This window comes from Erinaceus europaeus, chromosome 15 (genome assembly GCF_950295315.1).
Source record: "Erinaceus europaeus chromosome 15, mEriEur2.1, whole genome shotgun sequence".
Taxonomy (NCBI): Eukaryota; Metazoa; Chordata; class Mammalia; order Eulipotyphla; family Erinaceidae; genus Erinaceus; species Erinaceus europaeus.
In genome coordinates this window covers 48,194,207-48,217,907 of record NC_080176.1, presented here as the reverse complement: position 1 = coordinate 48,217,907, position 23,701 = coordinate 48,194,207, and the positions used below count along the sequence as shown (strand labels likewise).

General features: G+C 36.5%; 1 protein-coding gene and 1 pseudogene across 8 annotated transcripts in view; one reads left to right on the top strand and one right to left on the bottom strand.

The window, feature by feature from the left end:
• NOL4 (nucleolar protein 4) overlaps nt 1-23,701 on the top strand; it is a 383,971-nt gene that overhangs the window by 230,629 nt on the left and 129,641 nt on the right. The window lies entirely within an intron of this gene.
• On the bottom strand, nt 2,163-2,506 carry LOC103111633 (small nuclear ribonucleoprotein Sm D1-like; annotated as a pseudogene).

The following is a 23,701-nucleotide window of genomic DNA, read 5'->3' as shown; positions in this document are numbered from 1 at the left end:
CATCTCCCAAAAATAACCACCATAGTTCTCACAAGTCTTAGAAGTGTTTTTGTTTGTTTATTTTTGCAAGTTCATGTGATTCAGATATATAGATTATACATGAGTGAAAATATCTACTAGCTGTCTTTCATCTCTTTACTTATTTTGCTAGCCATAATTACCTCCAGTTCCATCCTTTTTGTCCCAAATTACACAATATTATCTTTTTTATTATAAAGTAGTATTCCATGGAATGTATATCCTATAACTTCTTTTGCCAGTCATCTGTGAGTAAGCATCTACGCTGCTTCTACTCTTTAGCTATTGTGAATAATTAATATATGAATATATGGGTGCATATCTCTCTTCTAATTTCTGTTTGACTTTCTGTTGAATAAATGCTGGGCCATGGGATAATTCCATTTTATTTGTCTAAAGACTGGCAATACAGTTTTCAAATGGGGCTGCACTAGTTTGCATTCCCACCAGCAGTGTAGCAGACCACTTTTTTGCCCACAACCTTGGCAACAGCTGTCATTTTCTGACATGTTGATAGAAGTCATTTTCACAGGTGTGAGATAGTATCTCAATGTAGTTTTAATTTGCATTTCTCTAATGATAAGTGAAGTGAAACATTTTCTTCCATGTGTTCTTTTTTTTTTTTTTTTTTAGAAAACTGTTTAGTTCTTTAGTCCACATTTTCATTAGTTCATTTTTGCCTCATTTGTAGATCTGTACCAATTCTGTACAGATATTTGATATAAGTCACCTGTCTGATGTATATGTGTAAATATCTTCTCCCATTTGTCAGGTTGTCTGGTTAACCTTGTAAAGTTTGCTTTAGGTGTATAGAAGCTTTTTTCATGTAATCTTATTTAACTATTCTTATTTTCATTTCCCATGCCTATTGGGTTGAGTCTCTAAATATATATTTGATGTGAAGTTCCTGCAAAGATTCACTGATAATTTCTACTATAGAATTTAGAGTTTTTGATCTAATATCAAGATATTTAATCCATTTTGATTTGACCTTGGTGTATGGTGTTAGCTGGTAGTCTAGTTTCACTTTTCTATATGTCACTGTCCAGTTTTCCCAGCGTTATCTGCTGTAGAGACCTTCTTTACCCCATTGAATGGTTTTGGCCTCTTTGTCATTTATTAGGTAGTTGTAAATTTACGGACTCATTTCTGAGCTTTTGATTCTGCTCTATTGATCAAAGAGTCAATTTTTATTCCAGTACCATGCTGTTTTTATTACTATCACTTTGTAGTATAAACTGAAGTTGTAGAGAGTGATACTTCCATATTTTTCCCTTTTCTCAGATTTGGCAATTTGTGGCATTTGTGGCTCCACACAAATTTTTGGACAAGCTGTTCAGTTTGTAGATGGCTTTTGGTAGAACGACCATTTTAATGTTTATTTTCCATTCCAGGAACAAGGAATGCTCTTCCACTTCATTGTGTCCTCCTCTATATGTTTTAGCAATGTTCTTTAGTTTTCGTTGTAAAACTCCTTTATCCTGTTTGTGAGATTCGCCCCAAGATATTTCCTCTTTTAGGATTTGATTAAAAATGGGATTGAATGTTTTATTTCCCTTTCCTCTGACTCCTTGTTTGTATACAGAAAAACCACAGTCATATGTATTGATTTTGTACCCTGCTACTTTACTGAATTTATTACTTCCAGTAGTTTTTCTGGTGGAGTCTTAGGGGTTCTCTAGTTATAAAATCATATCATCAGCAAATAGTGATAGTGTGATTTATTCTTTTCCAATCTGTAATACTTGATATCTATTACTTGTCTGATTGCAGTGGCAAGGACCTTGCCAACTATGTTGAAAAACAATAGAGATAGTAGACATGGTTGTCAGGTTTCTGATTTTAGGGGTAAAGCTTTCAGCTTCTTCACATTGAGAATGATGTTAGCTGTGAGTTTGTTGTAAATGGACTTTCTTATGTTGAGGAGTGGTCTTTCTATTCCTAGTTTCCGGAGGGTCTTTATCATAAATTGGTCTCGGATCCTATTGAATGCCCTTTTGGCATCAATTGATGTGACCATGTGATTTTATAAAACTTAGTAGACAATTCTGTCCTACATTTATGTTTATTAAAAATGGAAATAAAACCTGTACGGAAAATATCCCAAATCACCTATCACTTTGAAATAGTAATCTTGAGATAGATTATCTCCTAGGACCCGCTCTTCCACTGCCCCGACCACGTCCTCTTCCTCGTCCTCTTTTTGCCAAAGCGTTCCCTTTTCTTAGATTTCATCTTAGGTTCAATATCCACAAGTAGTGTATCCAGAAGTAAAGTTTCTGGCAGAATAAAATATTGAATGTTATTTCCTTGAATACTCAGTGTTTCCAGACAGGTTCTCTGCTCTTTAGGGTCATTTCTACAGCTTTAAGATAGGTATTCATGCTGACATCTATACCTGTGATTGTTCCTTGAATCTGTGTTCCATTCTTTAATTAGATGGTTACAGACTCATGACGCAGTTCAATAAAAACCTCAAGAGCTTCATCCTAGCAAGCACACATTCAAACAACAGAGAGCCAGCTGCTGAGTATGAATGGCTGGAAACACTGCTAGCATTCACTCCTAGAGAGCAGAAAACAGACAACCGTGTGATTTTTATCTTTGGTTTTGTTGATATGATGAATTACATTGACTGCCTTGTGGATGTTGAACCATTCTTGTTTCTCAGGGATGAATCCTACTTAGGATTGGTGAATTATTATCTTGATGTGTTTTGATGACTGATTTAATTTCTTTTTTTTCTTTTTTATTTAAGAAAGGATTAATTAACAAAACCATAGGATTGGAGGGGTACAATTCCACACAGTTCCCACCACCCAATCTCCATATCCCACCCCCTCCCCTGATAGCTTTCCCATTCTCTATCCCTCTGGGAGCGTGGACCCAGGGTGATTTTAGGTTGCAGAAGGTAGAAGGTCTGACTTCTGTAATTGCTTCCCCGCTGAACATGGGCGTTGACTGGTCGGTCCATACTCCCAGTCTGCCTCTCTCTTTCCCTAGTAGGGTGGGTCTCTGGGGAAGCGGAGCACCAGGACACATTGGTGGGGTCTTAAGTCCAGGGAAGCCTGGCCAGCATCCTAATGACATCTGGAACCTGGTGACTGAAAAGAGAGTTAACATACGAAGCCAAACAAATTGTTGAGCAATCATGGACCCAAAGCTTCAAATAGTGGAGAGGAAGTGTTAGGGGGGTACTCACTGCAAACTCTAGTGTACTTATGCTTTCAGGTATATATTTTGCAGTAGTTTATGGATACGTGTGAACATATGCTCTCTCTCACAGAAACTGGTGTATATCTAGGTTTTGGGACTTTGTTAGAAAGTGAACCACCTGAGATGGAATTAGAGTATACTAAAAAAGAAAGGTCTTACCCGAGTAATGAAGCTGAAGGGTTGTCATTCCACACGTGAAGTCTCTGGACACAGTCTGAAGTGAAGCGTGTTGAGGTGGCAATCGTTGTGTTGGTTAGGTTGTGATTGGCAGATGCAATATTATTTGATATGGATTGGGAGAGGCATACGGAAAAGTGGGCCCTATCCAATGGTTCCAGGACTAGGGGAAGTAGAGGCTCTATAGTGGAGATGTGAGGTTCCTGCTGTCTTACGGTTCAAAAAAGACAATTGATAGTTAATGTTATCATCACATTATTTGGTAATTGGGTTAACTTTGAAAAGTCCTTTTGTTATGCTTTGCTGTTCAGTACCCAGTATCTTGTATATAGCTGTGCTATTGGTTGCTTCTGATCTACTTGGTCTAGGCTTTTGAGAGAGTCTACATATAAATTACACAGCCTATATATTAAAAAGATTCAGTTTGTGTTTTGAAAAACTTCGAGACATACAATTAATTTTCCCCCTCTCGTATTAATTAACTAGTGATTTATATGATTACATTTTACTAGGAGTGTACATAAACACCATTCCCACCACCAAAAGACTGTGACCCAACCCTCCCACCGACTCCCACCCACCACTGTCCCAGGAAGCTGCATGTCTACCTCTCACCACAGGGTTTTTACTTTGGTGCCCTACTTAAAATTTGGTCAGGTTCTGCTTTTAGTTTCCCTTTCAGATCATCTTAGTCAACTTGTGTTGATTAGTGGGATCATCCCATACTCATCTTTATCTTTCTGACTTAGCTCACTTGACATAATTCCTTCTAGCTCTGTCCAAGATGGGTCAGAGAAGGTGGGTTCATTGTTCCTGATAGCTGCATAGTATTACATTGTGTATATATACCACAGCTTTCTCAGCGACTCATCTGTTGTTGGGCACCTGGGTTGCTTCCAGGTTTTAGCTATTATGAATTGTGCTGCTATGAACATAGGAGTACACACTTTGGTTGAGTGTTATGGAGTCCTTGGGCTATAACCCCAGGAGAGGAATTACTGGATCATATGGAAGGTCCATGTCTAGCCTTCTGAGAGTTTTCCAGACTGCTCTCCACAGAGGCTGTACCAATTTACATTCCCACCAGCAATGTAAAAGGGTTCCTCTGTCCCCACATCCTCTCCAGCATTTGTTGCTGCTGTCCTTTTTAATGTATGCCATTCTTACAGGAGTGAGGTGGTATCTTGGTGTTGTCTTAATTTGCATTTCTCTGACAATCATTGACCTAGAGCAGTTTTTCATATGTTTGTTAGCCTTTTGGATCTCCTCTGGAGTGAATGTTCTGTTCATATCCTCTGCCCATTTTTGGATGGGGTCATTTGCTTTTTTGGTGCTAAGTTTGCTGAGCTCTTTATATATTTTGGTGATTAGTTTCTTGTCTGATGTATGGCATGTGAAGATCTTCTCCCATTCTGTGAGGGGTCTCTTTGTTTGTTTAATAGTTTCTTTGGATGTGCAGAAGCTTTTCAGTTTGATGTAGTTCCATTGGTTTGTTTCTGCTTTAGTCTTCCTTGCAATTGGGTTTGATTCATCAAAGATGTCCTTGAGGTGTAGGTGGGAAAGTGTTTTACTAATGTTTTTCTCTAAGTATTTGATTGTTTCTGGTCTGACATCTAGGTCTTTGATCCATTTGGAGTTGATTTTTGTTTCTGGTGAGATAAAGTGGTTCAATTTCATTCTTCTGCATGATACAACCCAGTTTTCCCAGCACCATTTATTGAAGAGAGCCTCCTTTTTCCATTTAATGTTTTGGGCCCCCTTGTCAAAGATTATATGTCCATAGGTGTGGGGATTTATTTCTGGGCTTTCAATTCTGTTCCATTGGTCTGTGTACCTATTTTTGTTCCAGTACCATGCTGTTTTGATGATGATGGCTTTATAATATAGTTTAAGGTCTGGGAATGTGATGCCTCCATTTCTGTTTCTTTTCCTCAAAATGGTTTTGGCAATTCTAGGTGTTTTCAGGTTGCAGAAAAATGATTGTAGTGTTTGTTCTATTTTCTTTTTTTTTTTTTAATTTTTTATTTAAGAAAGGATTAGTGAACAAAAGCATAAGGTAGGAGGGGTACAACTCCACACAATTCCCACCACCCAATCCCCATAACCCACTCCCTCCCATGGTAGCTTTCCCATTCTCTATCCCTCTGGGAGCATGGACCCAGGGTCGTTGAGGGTTGCAGAAGGTAGAAGGTCTGGCTTCTGTAATTGCTTCCCCGCTGAACATGGGCGTTGACTGGTCGGTCCATACCCCCAGTCTGCCTCTCTCTTTCCCTAGTAGGGTGTGACTCTGGGGAAGCTGAGCTCCAGGACACATTGGTGGGGTCTTCAATCCAGGGAAGCCTGGCCAGCATCCTGGTGGCATCTGGAACCTGGTGATTGAAAAGAGAGTTAACATATGAAGCCAAACAATTTGTTGAGCAATCATGGATCCCAAGCTTGGAATAGTGGAGAGGAAGTGTTAGGGAGGTACTCACTGCAAACTCCAGTGTAGTCCTGCTTTCAGGTATATATTTTGCAGTAGTTTAAAGATACGTGTGCACATAAGCTCTCTCTCATAGAAACTGGTGTATATCTAGGTTATGGGACTTTGTTAGAAAGTGAACTACCTGAGATGAAATTAGAGTGTACTATTAAAGGAAAGGTCTCACCCGAGTAATGAAGCTGAAGGGTTGTCATTCCACACGTGAAGTCTCTGGATACATTCTGAGGTGAAGCATGTTGAGGTAGCAATCGTTGCTTTGGTTAGGTTGTGATCGGCAGATGCAATGTTATTTGGTTTGGATTGGGAGATGCATACGGGAAAGTGGGCCCTATCCAAGGGTTCCAGGACTGGGGGAAGTAGGGGCTCTATAGTGAAGATTGAGGTTCCTGCTGTCTTAGGGTTCAAAAAGACAATCAATAGTTAATATTATCATCACATTATTTGTTAATTGGGTTAACTTTGAAAAGTCCCTTTGTTATGGTTTGCTGGACAGTATCCAGTATCTTGTATATAGCTATGCTATTGGAAGCTTCTAATCTACTTGGTCTAGGCTTTTGAGAGAGTCTGCATATCAAATACATAGCCTATATATTAAAAAGATTCAGTTTGTCTTTTGAGAAACTTTGAGACATACAATTGATTTCCCCCTCTCATATTAATTAGCTACTGATTTATATGTCTACATTTTGCTAGGAGTGTACATAAACACCATTCCCACCACCAAAGGACTGTGATCCATCCCTCCCGCCCACTCCCACCTCCCACTGGCCCAGGAAGCTACATGCCTACCCCTCACCACTGGGTTTTTACTTTGGTGCCCTACTTACAATTTGATCAGGTCCTGCTTTTAGTTTCCCTTTCAGATCTTCTTAGTCAGCTTCTGTTGATGAGTGGGATCATCCCATACTCATCTTTATCTTTCTGACTTAGTTCACTTAACATAATTCCTTCTAGCTCTGTCCAAGATGTGTCAGAGAAGGTGGGTTCATTGTTCTTGATAGCTGCATAGTATTCCATTGTGTATATATACCACAGCTTTCTCAGCCACTCATCTGTTGTTGGGCACCTGGGTTGCTTCCAGGTTTTAGCTATTATGAATTGTGCTGCTATGAACATAGGAGTACACACCTCTTTTTGGTTGGGTGTTATGGAGTCCTTGGGGTATAACCCCAGGAGAGGAATTATTGGGTCATATGGAAGGTCCATGTCTAGCCTTCTGAGAGTTTTCCAGACTGCTCTCCACAGAGGCTGTACCAATTTACATTCCCACCAGCAATGTAAAAGGGTTCCTCTGTCCCCACATCCTCTCCAGCATTTGTTGCTGCTGTCCTTTTTGATGTATGCCATTCTTACAGGAGTGAGGTGGTATCTTAGTGTTGTCTTGATTTGCATTTCTCTGGTAATCAGTGACCTAGAGCAGTTATTCATATGTTTGTTAACCTTTTGGATCTCCTCTGTGGTGAATGTTTTGTTCATTTCCTCTGCCCATTTTTGGATGGGGTCATTTGCTTTTTTGCGGCTAAGTTTGCTGACCTCTTTATATATTTTGGTGATTAGTTTCTTGTCTGATGTCTGGCATGTGAAGATCTTCTCCCATTCTGTGAGGGGTCTCTCTGTTTGTTTAATAGTTTCTTTGGATGTGCAGAAGCTTTTCAATTTGATGTAGTCCCATTGGTTTGTTTCTGCTTTGGTCTTCCTTGCAATTGGGTTTGATTCATCAAAGATGTCCTTAAGGTGTATGTGGGAAAGTGTTTTACCGATGTTTTCCTCTAAGTATTTGATTGTTTCTGGTCTGACATCTAGGTCTTTGATCCATTTGGAGTTGATTTTGTTTCTGGTGAGATAAAGTGGTTCAATTTCATTCTTCTGCATGTTTCAACCCAGTTTTCCCAGCACCATTTATTGAAGAGAGCCTCCTTTTTCCATTTAATCCTTTGGGCCCCCTTATCAAAGATTAGATGCCCATAGGTGTTGGGATTTACTTCTGGGCTTTCAATTCTGTTCCACTGGTCTGTATGCCTATTTTTGTTCCAGTACCATGCTGTTTTGATGATGATGGTTTTATAATATAGTTTAAGGTCTGGGAGTGTGATGCCTCCATTTCTGTTTCTTTTCCTTAAGATGATTTTGGCAATTCTAGGTGTTTTCAGGTTCCATATAAATGATTGTAGTATTTGTTCTATTCTCTTAAAGAAGCCTGGTGGAACTTTGATGGGTATTGCATTAAATTTGTATATGGCTCTGGGGAGAATATTCATTTTGATGATATTTATTCTTCCAATCCATGAGAATGGGATATCTTTCCATTTCTTGGTATCAGTTTCTATTTCCTTGAGTAGCAACTCATAGTTTTCAGTATATAAGTCTTTTACTTCTTTGGTCAACTTTATTCCTAGGTATTTGATTGATTTTGCTGACACAGTAAATGGGAGTGATTTCTGGATGTCTTCTTCTTCAGATTTAGTGCTTGCATAAAGAAATGCCACTGATTTTTGTACATTGATTTTGTAGCCTGACACCTTGCTATATTGCCTAATAACTTCCAGTAATTTTCTGCTGGATTCTTTAGGTTTTTCTATGTATAATATCATATCATCTGCAAATAGTGAGAGCTTGACTTGTTCCGTTCCAATATGTATTCCTTTGATGTATTCCTTTCTCTTGCCTGATTGCTATGGCAAGAACTTCCAATACTATGTTGAAGAGAAATGGTGACAGTGGACAGCCCTGTCCATTCCCCGAACTGAGGGGGAATGCTTTCAGCTTCTGTCCATTTAGTATGATGTTGGCTGTAGGTCTGCTATAAATAGACTCCACTATCTTGAGGAATTTCCCATCTATTCCCATTTTTTGTGGAGTTTTGATAATCATTGGGTTTTGGATTTTGTCAAATTCTTTCTCTGCATCTGTTGAGATAATCATGTGGTTTTTGGCTTTGCTTTTATAGATGTGGTGAATGACATTGATTGACTTATGGATGTTGAACCAGCCTTGCATTCCTGGGATGAATACCACTTGGTCATGATGAACCATCTTTTTGATATATTGCTGTATCCGGTTGGCCAAGATCTTGTTTAATATTTTGGCATTTATGTTCATCAGCGATATTGGTCTGTAGTTTTCCTTTTTTGTTCTGTCCCTATCAGCTTTTGGTATCAGGGTGATGTTTGCTTCATAGATGTGGAAGGGAGTATTCCTGTTTCTTCAATCTTATGGAAACGCTTAAGAAGAATGGGTACTAACTTTCCTGAAAGTTTTGTAGAATTCATTTGTGAAGCCATCTGGTCCAGCACTTTTGTTGTTGGGGAGGTTCTTAATAACGGTTTCAATTTCTTTGTCTGTGATTGGTGCATTTTGATTTTGTAGTTCTTCTTGGTTCAGTTTTGGATGGGCATATGTTTCTAGGAATTGTTCCATTTCTTCCAGATTCTCTAGCTTGGTGGCATATAGTTCTTTATAGAAGTTTCGCAGGATTCTCTGGATTTCTGTGGTGTCAGTTGTGATATCTCCTCCATCCTTTACAATTCTATTAATTTGAGTCTTCTCTCTTTTTTGTTTGGTGAGTCTGGCTTGGGGTTTGTCAGTTTTGTTTAATCTTCCAAAGAACCAACATTTGGCTTCATTGATCTTTTGTATTGTTCTTTTATTTTCGATGTTGTTTATTTCTGCTCTAACTTTAGTGATTTCTGTCCTTCTGGTTGCTTTCGGGTTCCTTTGTTCCTCTTCCTCTAAGTCCTTGAGGTGTGCAGTAAGGTCGTTCATTTGAGCTTCTTCTTGGTGTTTATTATGTGATTGTATGGCTATAAGTTTCCCTCTCAGTACTGCTTTAGCTGTGTCCCAAATATTTTGATAGGTTGTGTCTTCATTTTCATTAGTTTCCAGGAACATTTGAATTTCCTGCTTGAGTGAATCTCTGACCCAGTGGTTCTTAAGGAGTATGTTGTTTAGTTTCCAAATTCTGTGTCTTTTAATAATTTTCTGTTTGTTGTTAAATGTTAGTTTTACTCCACTGTGGTCTGAGAAGATATTTGGGATGATTTCAATGTTCTTGAATATATTGATGCTGTCTTTGTGGCCTAACATGTGGTCTGTCCTTGAGTATGTGTTATGTGGATTTGAAAAGAAGGTGTATTCCAGTTTTTTGGAGTGGAGGAGTCTGAAAATGTCCAAGAGTTCTAGTCTGTCAATCCCTTCATTCAATTCTCTTGTATCTTTGTTGGTTCTCTGCTTTGTTGATCTGTCTAAGTGTGAAAGTGGGGTATTGATGTCTCCCACTATTATTGTATTACTATTGATGTATTTTTGAAATTCTTTCAGTAGGTGCTTGATGTATTTAGATGGTCCCTCATTGGGTGCATAGATGTTAATAATTGTTAAGTCTTCTTGGCTGATTGATCCTCTAATTATTATGTAATGTCCTTGCCTATCTTTTATTACTTTATTTAATTTAAAATCTATCGTGTCTGAAATAAGAATGGCTGTTCCTGCCCTTTTTTGTGGTCTGTTAGCCTGTATGATAGTTTTCCATCCTTTCCCTTTAAGTCTGTGTTTATCTTGTTGTGACAGATGGGATTCTTGCAAGCAGCATATGGTTGGATTATGTTTTCTGATCCATCCCCCAACTCTGTGCCTTTTGATGGGTGAGTTTAAGCCACTGACATTGATTGATATTTTGGATTTAATGTATTGTAGTGCCATTGTTCAAAAAAAATTTTTTGTTTGTTTGCTCTGATATATTGCCAGTATTATAGTGATGTTCTTGTTTATAAGAGGTCTTTCAGGGCCGGTTTGGTGATGGTTGCCTCTTTAACTGTTGTTTGTCTAAGAAGGTTTTGATCCCTCCATCTAGTTTGAATGAAAGTCTAGCAGGATATATTATCCTTGGTTGAAACCCTTTTTCATTCAGGGCTCGATAGATATCTTGCCATTCTCTTCTGGCTTTTAGAGTTTGAGTGGAGAAGTCTACAGATAATCTTATGGGTTTTCCCTTGTATGTGACTTTTTGTTTCTCTCTTGCAGCCTTTAGGATCCATTCTTTGTCCTTACTTCTCATTGAGACTATGATGTGTCTTGGTGTCTTCAGGTCTGGCTTGATTCTGTTTGGTACTCTCTGGGCCTCTTGAATCTTGATGTCCATTCTGTTATTCAGGTCTGGGTAGTTTTCTTCTATTATTTCCTCTAGAATGTTTGCTTCCCCTTCCTCTCTTTCTTCCTCTGGCAGGCCAATTATGTGAATGTTACTTCTTTTGAGATCATTCCATATGTCTCTGTTGTTGTTTTCAGTGTCTCTCAATCTCTTTTTAAGCTCTTTCTTCTCTTTTTTAGTTTTCTCTAACTCATCCTCTGTCTGACTAACTCTGTTTTCTGCTTCTGTTAGTCTGCTTTCCCTTGCCTCAGCTTCATTCTTCATTACAGCTCTTTCAGCTTTCAGTTCTCTAATTGCCTCAAGATAATCAGTATTTTCCTTGGGGGTCTCAACTGTTGTTTCCCTAATACTGCCATTCCTTTCCTCCAATGTTGTTTTCATTTCTGTGATTAATAAATTTATTATTGCTTGCATACTTTTCTTATCTATGATTACTTCTGGCTGATTTGTAGTTTCTTCTGGTCTCTTGTCTTCATTCATTGGAGTAGCAGTTTTGTTTTTGATCTACCCATTTTTTTTTATTTATGTGTTTCTTTTTTTATGCTCTGTTGTTTCTCAGCTGTTGTGTCTTGAGCATAAGCAACACTGTACTAAATACCTTTATGACAATTGCACTCACCAACTTCTGGAATTACAGTAGGAACTGAAGCAAGTATTGAAGCAGTTTAATCACTACCAGTTAGCCAAACAATTTCTCCAGTCCTTGAAAAAATAGTAACCAAATCCCAGTGAAGAAGAAAGAGAAAAGAAAGAAGGGATAGCAAGAATAGATAGTTATGTGAATCTACTATCCACTGTATATTCTAGGGGTAACAAGAGGGGAAGGGGAAGTAGAGCAGAGACACATAGAGAGTCCACTCTGAGTCAGATTTCTTCCCCAAAATAATTCACTAATTCAGAAAGGCAAAGAAGAAGGACTGAAGAAGTGTATGACAATATAAAAAAAAAAAGAAAAAAGAGACAAGAGAGAGAAAAGAGAAAAGATAAGAAAAAGAGCTGTAATTAAAGAGCAGTGAAAGGAAAGGGTTTTTTTTTATTACTTTATTTTTAATTTAATTTTTTTAATTACCTAGGAGGAGGAGGGAGGGGAGAGTCTGTAGAGGAGGTAGGAGTAACGAGACAAGTTCCTCCCACAATAGATAAGATGCCCACTACCCTAGCAATGAAAGATACCCTAAGAGTTAATTCTGATCAACCTAAAGGGGGGGGGGAAAGATATATGCCTTTATATAATATTAATAATAAAATAGAGCAGGGTAAAAAAAAAACCCTGTCCCAGATTACCTCAAACCTCGTGATGAGAGGCAGCTGATTGTTAAGAAAGAGAAAAAAAAAAACAACCTCAGGACTAGACAAGGATAGCTGAAATAGACAGTTAAGCAAATCTACTATCTACTGTATATTCTAGGGGTAGCTAAAGGAGGAAGGGAAGTTGAGCAGAGATACTTGCAGTGAGAGTCCAACTCTGAATCAGAATTCTTCCCTAAAATAATTCCCAAATGTGTATCAGTGAATTCAAAAAAGCATACTGTTTGGTAGTGTGGGGGATGTGGCCTGTGGCTTTGGAAGCCGTAGGATTAAGGAAGAAAGGATGAAAAGAATGAGAAAAAGAAAAAAAAAGAGAGAGAGAGAAAAGAAAAAGATAATAAAAAGAACAGTTATAAAAGAGTGGTGAAAGGAAAGAGTTTTTTATTTATTTATTTATTTTTAATTATTTAATTAGCTATGTGGAGTGAGGTGGTGGGGAGTTGGCTACTTAGAAAGAAAAAAGGCCAGAGGTTTCAGAAGGGTATAGACTTAGAATGAATGATTTTCCCTGGTGGGACAGGAATTTTGGAAAAGAAAGAAAGAGGCTCAGCAGGGGAGCCTGCTAGGAGCTGGTCCCCAGGGACTGGTTATGGGGAGGGGAGGGGTAGGAGGTGTGCTTAATAATTTAAAAGAAAGAGAATATTTTTTCCCCTTTTTTTCTACTCTTTTTTAACCTAAATTAAGTTATAGTCACCTCTTTGGTGTTACCGTTAGGACCCCTTATTGACTGTCCTACTAAAAGCAGAAAATCCTACCATTTCCAGAAGATGTGGTCAGACCTCAAGCCACTAGCAGCTTCTCAGTCCGCCATCTTCCCGGAACCCCGACTGATTTAATTTCTATACTATTTTAGTTTAAGCTACCTACTTCCTCTTGAGTTAGGTAGTAGGTGGTATGATTCTAGAAATATATCCATCTCTACTGTTTGTCCAGTTCAATTCCATATTCATATATCCTTTTTTGTAGCTCCCCATCTTCAGTTGTAATTACATGTCTCTTGTTCCCAATTGTTTTTATCATGGTTTTCTCTTTCTTTTTGTGAGTCTAGTCAGTGGTTTATCTGTTTAGCTTATCCTTTCAAAGAATGAGTTTTTGGTTTCACTAACCTTTTGGATCTTATAATTAATTCCCTCTCTAATTTTGACTATTTTCTTCCTCTTGATGGTTTTGGGGCCTCTTTTTTGCTCCTTTACTAACTAGTTGACACAGTTGTGATATTCGGTAGCTAAGTACCAAACTGGTACCTGCTGCTTACCGAGCATGTCTCTGAAGTTTGAAACATTTCCCTCACACCTGATCTGGCTTTCCTGTAGTTGTGGCTAAGTGAGTTATTTAAAAAGTCACAGTTGTAAATTAGTGAGTTTTTAGTTGACTTTTAAAAGCAGTTCTTGTTGCTTTTACTCAGTTCTTCAGTTGCCAGTGTCTATCCATTGCCTCCTCCAGTATAAGTTGGGTGGAATTTATTTTTCTAGCTGACTGTGAGAGCCTGAGCTGGTTAGATGGTTTTAATTTCACCCAATTTTTGCCTTAAACACTAGTGGGTTCTGTGGCAGTCCAATACACTGTTACCCTGGTTAAGCATCCAGATGTGTTTTTTCTGTCACATGCATGAGTTCTGCTGAGTACCTCCCGATTTGGCACTAGCCATTACTGAGTATGCCTTTTTAAGTTTCAAGAATCACTCCCTCATAAGCCACACATGTCTACACTCTACTGTGGCTTGGGTGAGTTTCTGAAGAAATCCTGGATGTATTTTGTTGAGTCTTCAGGTGATTTTCATTGCTGTTTATAGTTAATCAGGAAAAGCCAAGTGAATCTGATGTTACTACAAAGTCATGCCTTTGGTAGTCCCCAAAACTATTTCTCAAATTCACATTTCTTATCTGCATGATTTTTCTCTATAGACAGTAAAATTCAATGTCAATTGAATAAACTACACTCTAGGATTGTTTCCATTATTTGTTTCACTAGCCTATATATGATAGTGGCTGCCTAGTCTATAGATATGTTTTGCCCAAGCTCAATAGGGAAAATAATCCCTATTATTTAAATTGACATGTAAATGCTATGTCCTGAGCATGGAATAGGAGAATAATGACTCCTCTGTCAATCCTAATATAACTGTATACAACTCAGAATTTTAAGCATTACAGCCCTTCTAACATTGCCTTTTACTTCAATCAAGTAGGCCAGTCCTTCTCACTCAGCCCTGGTAATAATAAATTTGGTAAGAATGCTATTCCAGAAGCGCATTCAATATTATTGCCATAAACAACTTAATTCTTAGATTATATCTTTTTGTTATAGATATAAGTATATTTTTGTCATTCTTAGGACTTCGCTGCTCTGGGCTGACTTCAGATTGAGATAGATAGATAGATAGATAGATAGATAGACAGACAGACAGATAGATATAGAGGGAGAGAAATGAATGTAGAGAGGAAAATATACCACACACTAAAACTTCTTGCAGTGCAATAGGGACTGAATTTAACCTGGATAATGCACATGAAAAAATGGGTGCACTATCTAGGTGGCCTATCTTGCCAGCTAGTTCTTAATGTGTTCTATTCCAGACAAAAATGGGACGGATGATGGTGGCACACCTGGTTGAGCACACATAACACAATGTACAAGGACCCAGATTCAAGTCCCCAGTTCCCACCTGTAGGAGGAAAGCTTTACCAGTGGTCTCTCTCTCTTTCTCTTTCTTTCTCACCCATACCCTCTCAATGCCTGGCTGTCTCTATCCAATAAATAAATGAATATAATAAAAAAAATTTTTAAACTTTGTTTTTATATGACTATACTAGTGTGTAAAAAAAACTTAGCATGTCCTGAACCATTCTTTAAATAGTTGAAGGACTATGCACATATTTAAATTTTCTATATTTAAATGAAATAAAATGATAAAGTTTCATTATATTTTCTCTTCAACAGTTCACTGCACAGACTTCACTTTATGAATATAACAATGTTAAGAATATTTTAAGAAAACTGTAATTGTATTCTATTTCTAAGTTCTTTCTCTAAAATGTATTTCTTAATATATGAGAGAAAGAGAAAGGTCAGAGTACTGGTCCATCATTTTGTGGTTCCAGGGATAAAAATCTAGGACATCACACATGCAAGTACCCTAGTCTGCTCATTGAGTTACTTTTCTTGCTACTGAATTCTGATTTATTTGATTCCTCTCTGTTTTTATGTTTTAGTTAGACTAACTTTGTTTACCTCTTGGAAATCCCAGCTTTTAATTATATTGAATTGCTTTTCTGGTTGATTTAATTTCTACTCTGAAATTTTACACTACCTTTCCTCTGATAACACTGGGTTTAGTTTGTTCTTCTTCTAGTTCTCTGGAGTGAACCTATACACTGGCTATTTAACATCTTTCTTTTTGCTTAATGTAGCCATTTGTTACTATAAATTTCCCTTATGACACTTCTTTTTCTGCACCTTATAACTTCAGTAAGTCATGTATTTTTTTCTGTTTGTTTCACAATATTTTTACTGATTTGCACTTTGCTTTATCTCTTGACTTACACATTATTTTTCCATGTATTTGTGAAACTGTTTAGTTTTCTTCCAGTTATTGGTTCTAACTTAGTACCATTGGGCTTTGGTGGTTTCAGTCTTTTATATTGTGAATAATATTCCATATGTGATTGAGAAAAAAAATGTATATTCTGTTTCTGTAGAAGGAATATTTTCCATATGTCATTGGGTCTTTTGATCTAGAGTATAGTTTAATTCCAGTTTTTCCTTGCTGATTTTCTGCTTGGATGATCTAACCTTTCTTAATACTATTGCTTTGCATTTGCTACAATAGTTGCATTGTCAACGTACCCCTTCAGAACTCTTATTAAAAACTTGCTAAATGTGAGTGCTTTGATGGTGTGTGTGTGTGTGTGTGTGTGTTTATAGTTGCTAAATCTTCTTGATGAATTGAGCACTTTATCATTATATAATTATCTTTTTGACTTTTGCTACATTTTGACTCAAAGCATATTTCCTTTAGTTAGAAGAATATTTATGCTACATTTCTGATTCATTTTGCAGCAGATATCTTTTACCAGGCCTTCACCTTGAGCTCTATGTTTCCTCATAAAGTTGAAATAGACTTTGTGTTGGCAGCACATACTAAGTTTCTGTTTCACAATTCATGCAGCCCTCTTTCCCGTTAATTTTCATCCATATTCATTTAGAATAAACAGAATAGGTAAGGGTTGTTAACTATTTTCTTAACTTCTTTGTAATACTCCTTTTTAAATATCTTTATTGGAGGATTAATGTTTTACAGTCAACAGTAAATATAATTGTTTGTACATGCATAACATTTCCAAGTTTTCCATATAACAATATAACCCCCACCAGGTCCTGTGTCATCATGATCCAGGGCCTGAACCCTTCCCTCCACCCCAGAGTCTTTTATTTTGGTGCAATACGCCAACTCCAGTCCAAGTTCTGTTGAGTGTTTTACCTTCTGATCTTGTTTTTCAACTTCTACCTATGAATGGGATCATCCCATACTCTTCCCTCTCTTTCTGTATGATCTCACTTAACATTATTCCTTAAAGCTCCATCCAAACTGAGGTGAAGAAAGTGAATTCACAATTTTTAATAGCTGAGTAGTATTCCATAATGTATATAGACCACAACTTGCTCAGTCATTCATCTGTTGTTGGACACCTGATTACAGATTTTGCTGCTATGAACATAGGTATACACAAACCTTTTTGGATTGGTGTGTTGGGTTCCTTAGAATTTTTTTTTTGTAAGTTCTCATTTCCTTCATATATTGATTTCCTGACTTCACTGATTTTTTTTCTAAGTTTATTGTAGTTCATTGAACTTCCTTAAAACAGCTATCATTCATTATTTAGCAGTTATGTCACAGCTCTCCACATTTTGGGCATCCACAAATGGAATATTATTTTGATCATTTGGGTTGACATGTTTTCTCTTTTTATAAATTGTCCTTGAAGGTTTCTGTTGCTGTCTTCAAATTTTAAGTTACACTCTTCGAGCCTTGCCTACTGTTTCTTTTGTATGTATGTGACAAATATGTGTCATCAACTTATGAGGTATTTTAAGGCTTTCTCAGATGTAGTGGAAACATATCCTCTGTATTTCTTGATCCCTCCTATAATAGACTTCTTATCCTCGAGTTCCTTCTCATAAGTCTGAATTGCTCAGGTGTTTGCCTACAACCTTAACCTTCCTTTGCTCTCCAGAAGGTAGTACTAAAGCTGAATTGTGTGGCATCATCCTTGTCTGCCAAGTTAAGATTTATGTGCACAGTCTACAAAGGTTCCCTCTTGCTGGAGCGTTAGGATCTCATACAGGTAGTTGGCCTTGGAAGAGGAGGGATGTGTGCTTGAGGAATGCAGAGTTCAAGAGATGCCCTTGTACTGAAAACAAAATTTATGTCATGTTTTTCAGTGAATTTTTTATATGGAGTCCAAGATTCAGTTATTCAGATGTGTGTTTCTTTAGTATTCTCCCAGTGTAATAGAAAGGGAGTGAGTCAGTGGGTAAAACTCAAGCATGAAGTCCTAGGTTTAATCTCTAGTGTGCCTGTCAAAGGAAATTCTCTAGCCTCTCAGTCTTTTTTCCCCCCTCTCATATAAATAAACAGAATAAGAAAACAATATCTTCCTGAGTCCTATTTGAGATATTCTCTGCTTCCCTCTGTCCTTCACCACATTCAACTTATGATTCAGCACTTTGAATGAGAGTGAATATCTTGGACCTATAAAATTCTCTATAAAATTTGATCATGGGTAGTGTCTATTTGACAACACCCTACAAAACTGAAAGCAGGCTACCAAATCATTGCTATCTTATCCCTACCCCCTTGAGAAAGCACACGCCAATGAGATTCCTCTTTTTCCTTAACATTATTATCTTGGAGAGAATAAATAAGTATGCAAATACCTCCCATCAAAGAAAATATTCAGTACCTTATGGTCCCCAGTGAATTCTGACAAATATTCAATATCTAAGGAATTAAGATTTACCCTTCTCTATCTCTCCCTCAAAATTCAGAGGTTGGAAAATTCCCACATTCATTTTATGATATCAGCATTTTCATATTTCAGTAAGGATACTACAAGAAAAGGGAAACACACTATTTCTCTATGTGAATGAAAAAGCAGATGTATGATATCACAGATGTAACGGGTCCTGTCTATCAAAAGAAAGGAGGAGGAGGAAGATGAGCAGGGACAGGAAGAGGAAAGGAAAGGAGGGAAGGAAGGGAGGAAGGAAAGACGATTAATACTTAGAAATTAGATTAATACTTAGAAAAAGTGAGCTATTTAGAGACTGTTGAAACTGATGAAAGTAATTTAAAAAGATATAAAGAAATGGAAAGATATACCAAGGCCATGTATCAGAAGAATTAATATTGATAAATAAACATAACAAAAGATATCTATAATATGCAACACAATCTATATCAAAATTCCTATGGCATTTATTTTTTTTACTGTAACAGGAAAAGTGATTACAAAATTTGTATTAAGCCAGAAAAGACCCAAGTAGTAAAAGCAGTCTTGAGGAAGAATAACAAAGTTGAAAATTATATATATATATATATTTCTAATTATATTAACAAAGCTATGGTAAATATGACACTGCCAATGGAACAGAATTTAAAACTAAGAAATAAATCTTATCTATCTATCATCTGTCTATCTATTCAATAAGTATTTGACAAGGGGGCTTTCTCCTTAGCAAGTGTTGCTTGAAAACTAGATAATTACATATAAAAGAGTGTAGTTGACTGCTTATTATGCAATAATTATAAAAAATAACTCCAAGTTATTGAAGATCAGAATTTAAGATTCTAAACTATAAAAACCCAGACTGGCAAAATAACTCACTTGTATAATGGACCATGAGGGAAATGGGTAGTTATGGTCATAGGCTCATAGGCTCTAACTTTCAGTGATAATACAAACAAGTTTTGGAGGTCTGATGTTTGGGGTAGTGATTATAGTTCATGGTGCTGTATTTTACACTTGAAAACTATAATCAAAGTAGATATAAAAATATTCATCTCAGTGAATGAAATGGTAATTACATGTCGTAGTGTCGTTAACTAAGTATGCTGATATAATCATGTAGCAACATATAATTGTATCAAATCATCACACTGAACACTGTAAATTTACAGTGTTACATGACAGTCATAACTTATGAAAACTAGGAAAGGAAAGAAAAGATACTTCATGCCCTGTAACTAGAATTTTCCATATCTCTGTGCACTCTAACCCTAAAAAAAAATTGAACAATTTTCTGACTATAGACATTTTTCTAATCTGCACCTTTTCATATAAATTGAAATAGAAAATGCCATATAACTTGTGATTGACTTCTACCAATTGTTAAAATAACTCAGGGTTCATTCTTATAGCATATATTAGTACTTTACATCTTACTATTCTATTTCATGGGTGTGCATTGCCAGTTCCTCTTATCCTTTTACTAGCTGAAGGCATTTGCGTTGCTTTCATATTTTGCCTACTGTGAATAATGTCTTTATAAATATCTGTTTATACATTTTTGTGTGAACATCTGATTTCATTGCTCTTGGATGTCACTTAAGGAGTATAACTGCTGGTTCTTATGATAACACTATGATTAGATATTTCAGGTACTGCCAGACTCTTCTAATTATGCATGCATAATTTTTACATTTAAAGAGCCATATGTGATAGTTAAGAATTTTCCACATCCTCACACACACTTACTGTCTGGACTTTTAAATCTTAGCCATCTTAGTAGGTTTGAAATACTACATGACAACTTGGAATTACATTTCTAGTCTTAACTAATGGTGCCAAACAACTTTTCATTATTTGTGTATATTTTGGGAGGAAATGTGTTCAGATGCTCTTCACTTTTAAGCTTTCAGTCATTTGTCTTTTATTATTAAGTAGTATAAGTTATTTGTATAGTCCAGATGTCAGTACTAATTGTAGAACTGATTTGAAATTGTTTTCTCCTATTCTGTGTGATCTTTTCTGATATGTGTCTATATATATATTTTTAACAAAGCGTAATTTTTCTCTTTATTCGGGGATTAATGGTTTACAGTCAACTAGTTTGTACATGCGTAACATTTCCACATAACAATACAACCCCCACTGGACCCTCCTCTGCCAACATTTTGATGAAATCTACATTTTGTTGGAAACTTGCCTTTTTAGATTTATATTATTGCAGCTTTCATTGTCCTAACGATATACATTGTTGTGATCTCCATTTCTTATTTACTTGGTAATTAGTTGGATGCTTTATGCTAGTGAAGTCTGTTTTCCACTCTCCTTTATACAAATTTAAATTGCTTTGGTTTAATCATCCAGGGTGTAGAACTTTGGGTATACCCATAGTCCATTCAGTTGAGTATAGTTTTGTCAAGACTCTTGGCCTTGTAACTCTTGTGTATAGCTATCATTTGTCACTAATTTCTAGCTAGAGTTTCTATTGTTTTTGACATGCATTGAGATATAAAGAGCAATGTTCTATGGTGCTCTACAGAGTGACACAGTTAAATTCAGGATCTTTAATAGAAATACCACCATCACCCCCTTTAAGTGCTTGAGATTTATTCTGATTACAGGAGGACTTCTTCCAAGCTGTATCTGTTTTCTGTTATCTCCCCTACACTAGCCAATTTAGTTTAATTCTATTTAGTTTAATTCTTCCAGCCAATTTACAAATTTTCTTTCAGTTGCCATTCACCAGAAGCTCTCCTGCTTTTGAGATTTTCCTTAGGTTTAAACTTCTCTGTTTTGTCACAACTAAAGCTCATTCCTTTAGGTAGTTGTGTCTACTTAATCCCCTGTTTGTGCCCTCAGGTAAATTTTCTGGACCTATGGGGAAAGAAAAAAAGTGTTACAGAGGGAGTCGGGCTGTAGCACAGCGGGTTAAGCGCATGTGGCGCAAAGCACAAGGACCAGCATAAGGATCCCGGGTTGAACCCCGGCTCCCCACCTGCAGGGAAGTCGCTTCACAGAAGGTGAAGCAGGTCTGCAGGTGTCTATCTTTCTCTCCTCCTCTCTGTCTTCCCCTCCTCTCTCCATTTCTCTCTGTCCTATCCAGCAATGACAACAACAATAATAACTACAACAATAAAACAACAAGGGCAACAAAAGGGAATAAATAAATAAAATTTTAAAAAAAAGTGTTACAGAAACAAATCTTATGTGGGTATACATAATGTACACATAATGTGCCATGAAAAGTCACTCATCTTTAAAGGTTGATCACAGTTATTTTAACAAGTGTGAAAGAAAATAAAAATAGGATACTGTCTTCTGGGTGGTGGCACAGGAGAGGAAGTGTTGGACTCCTAAGGATGAAGTTCAAACCCAGCACAGCATGTGCCAGACTGATGATGCTCTGGTTCTCTCCCTTTCTTCCTACTTCTCTCAATAACAAATAAATGTTAAAATAAATAAATAAAATATTAATGTGTAAAATAAAAAGAAACATGAATTTAATCTATTTTCAAAAAACAAATAAAACTTTACTTTTTCAGTAATTCATTTTTTCAAACTTGTGCTTGACTATTGAAATTTCCTTTTCTTTGTTCTCATAGCTTGATTTTTAAAAAAAATTTTGAGATGAATTACTTGTGCTTTTTAAATCTTACAAAATCTTTGCACATTTCTTTCATTAAACCTGAGCATGACCAACATGTAGTACTAACAGAATGGAAGAGATTGAAATAGACCTACAGAAAAATTGACCTATATTCCTCCTCTTCACCTATGTGAATCTTATTAGGTAGCTAAAGATCATTGGTTTCTATCAGAACTATTTTGTGTGGATAGTCACATTTGTTTATAAGAAATTGAAATAAAATGATCAAATAAGTTTAGGTTCAGTTATCAAACTGTTGATTTTAAGTTGCATCTAAACTCGTTTACATCAAAACCAACTTTGGATTACCAAAGAACATTCCATAGGGAGTTAAGACATTAATATAATTTTATAAAATTATCATTCAGAATGAGGTTGTATAGATACTAATCACAATTTTAGGTTAAGTTGATCAGAATGGAGATAAAATAGCTTCTCATAGTACAGCAACTTTTTTCCTGCTAAGGTTAGAGTATCTATCATTAGCATTCTTCTACTGACATTTATGCATCCATTGACTGATGGGAGAGTTAACCTCTGAAGCTCTAATGTCAAGTGTTTTCCATAAAAAGCTTACAAATGTATGCTTAAAGTATCTGGCTGTTTACAATTAAAGATGACTCTAGTAATTTTACAAACATGATTTTATTAATTTTACTTGCAGATGTATCGAATGTGTAAAAACCTAGGACTTAATTCTGTCTCAGTTCATGTCACCATAGAAACCTATTCATTTGCAGTATAGAATTCAGTTAACTTAGAGCAGCACCCTCCAATATATATTTCTACAACGCAGAAATGCTCCACATTTTCCAGCATGGCAACTACTGGATCCATGTGATTAGTGAATATCAAAAGTAATACTGACTATTGGTTACTAGAGCTAAGTACTAACTTTTTATATTACCTTATTTAAGTTTAAATAGACATATGTGACTAGAAGCTATTATATAGGACATCACAGAATAAAGTAACCGATGAATGTAATCACTTATCCTGCCTTTCCCCTCCCAATTTCATAGACTAACAGTTACCACCTGAAACTCATATCTACAACATATAATGTTATTTTAAATCTAAAAGACAGTTTGGATTGATATTTCTGTTCTAGAGAAACCTAGTACACAAGATAATTCTATGACTGACAAAAGTGATTGCTCAATAGAGGTAAAACCAGTTAGAGAATATTTCTTATTTTCATTACCTTTGAAAGCAAACTTCAATTTAAGATTGAACTATGTCTTACTTGTATATAAAGCTTCACTCAGGTAGATTTTTATACAACTGGTTAAAGGATTAAAGCATAACTGTTATTAGCTGACACGTATAAATAAGCATGTGAAAGCTTTGCTTATGTTAAAATTACCAGCATTGGTTTTTAAATAAATATTGTCCTTTACATGGCACTAGATTTTATATATTCAAGCTGGATACATTTTTCATAATATTCCAGGCAAGAAGGGCAACAGAAAGACGAGGTCCGTCCTGTAGGGAAAAAAATGTGTTGTGATGTGAGAATGTGTAGAAGAGAAGCTTTATTCATGTAGAAGAGAAGCTTTATTCAACAGGGTAGCCAGGGGGTCTGTGAAGATCTCTTTGTGGAGAAATTCAAAAGATGAGTAGGAGGAGATCACCAATTGATGAAGGTCAAGGAGGAGTGCATGCAAAAGAGAAAAGCAAGAGGCTATGGTAAGAACAGC